This window comes from Dipodomys spectabilis, unplaced genomic scaffold (genome assembly GCF_019054845.1).
Source record: "Dipodomys spectabilis isolate Male_0828 unplaced genomic scaffold, ASM1905484v1 ptg000545l, whole genome shotgun sequence".
Classification (NCBI taxonomy): domain Eukaryota; kingdom Metazoa; phylum Chordata; class Mammalia; order Rodentia; family Heteromyidae; genus Dipodomys; species Dipodomys spectabilis.
Window position 1 is genome coordinate 1,763,150 of NW_024871222.1, and position 1,653 is coordinate 1,764,802.

Genomic DNA, 1,653 nt, shown 5'->3' on the forward strand with positions numbered 1-1,653 from the left:
AGTTCATGTGTAACATGATAATGTGAATATTCTAGACAAAGTTGCTAACAAATTGATTATATTAATTTATAAATTTATAAAAAGAGCAATTTTTTGAGACTTTGGTGTGACATGGTATGAAGAGAGTAATTGCGTGACATCTTTTTCTTCTACCTATATATAACAGAGGAATAAATTTTCTTATTTATGTACCTCTGTATACAATGAGAAAAATGCTAGGTTTGGGGTTTGTTTTTATTTTATTTTTGTTATTTAGTTTGTCCTAGGGCTTAAACTCTGGGCCTGGGCACTGTTCCTGAGCCTGTTTTTGCTCAAGCCTAGTCCTCTACTACTTGAACCTCAGTGCCACTTGTGTCTGGCTTTTTGTGAGCAGTTTAATGGCGATAAGAATCTAAGGAACCTTCCTGCCTGGGTGGGCTTTGAACCATAATCTTCAGATCTTAATATTCAAATATTCAGATCTCCTAAATATCTATGATAGATAAAAATATGACTATAAATAATATTTGCAAGTGTTCTGATCTCAAGAATAGCAGTGGGGGAAAAATGATGCAGCAAAGTTTAGTGTTGTGTTCTTTCCACGATAGGAAAGGCATCACATTAGCAGAAGTGAAGTATTTCTTCACAATAGTGATAAGCTAGTCATGATGTGAATTTAGGAAATTTTATAGTGCACCTTACAAGTTGGAAACTGTTGGGCTAAGATGACTTTACGGCATATAACTTAGGAATGATGGACATAGAAATAATAGCTTACACTGATGAACAAATGTTTACTCTTGAGGAATTAATTATTATAGATACTTCATAGTTTTATCTTCTACCAGAATGTGGTTATTTTTTCTGTTGACTTTTAAATATGTAATGCCCCATTGGAAACTGCATCTATTGCAGAATTAAATAAAATGCAAACAGGTACTGTTTTTAATGTCTCTGGTATGGCATGCTTAGAATTTGTAAATGAGTATTAGTACTCATAGGAATCTTGAAGAACACATATATTCTATCCTCTTAACAATTAATTAGTTTTAAAAGTTAGAAGTTTCCATAGAATTGAACAGTTTTCTGTTTTAGTATGAGACAATACTAAAATAATATTTTTCTTCAAAATAATGGCAAGTATCTTCTGAAAATATTGTATAGTTTGATAACATTCAAGTTGATGACCGTCTGATAAAGAAAGGTGTAATTAATTCAAATTAGCAGCCAAAACGTTCATTTTTTTAAAAAAGGTAATACACATAGAATAATATTTACTATACCAATACAGAAAAATTATATTTTATGCAACCCATTTTTAATTTAATTTTATTGTCAAGGTGATATATAGAAGAGGTGTAGTGATTTTAAGGTAGTGAATACATACCATGATGAACTTTTACCCCTTCCCTCATTTTTCTCACACTTTTCCTTCTCCCCAATACCCCGCACAAGTAGTAATGTAAATTTACAACATGTTGTCTTGTGAGTTTTGCTATTGCATTGGTTTGCCCTTTGTCATTTTTCTCGCCATTTTGTTGTTCCTCTTCCCTTGCCAAATTAAGATAAATGTATATACAATACACAAGATCCTGAAATCAAATAAAACAGGGGATAGCCCAAAGGGGAAAACACAAAAGAAAAAAGAAATCACATACTACATTAAAAACAACA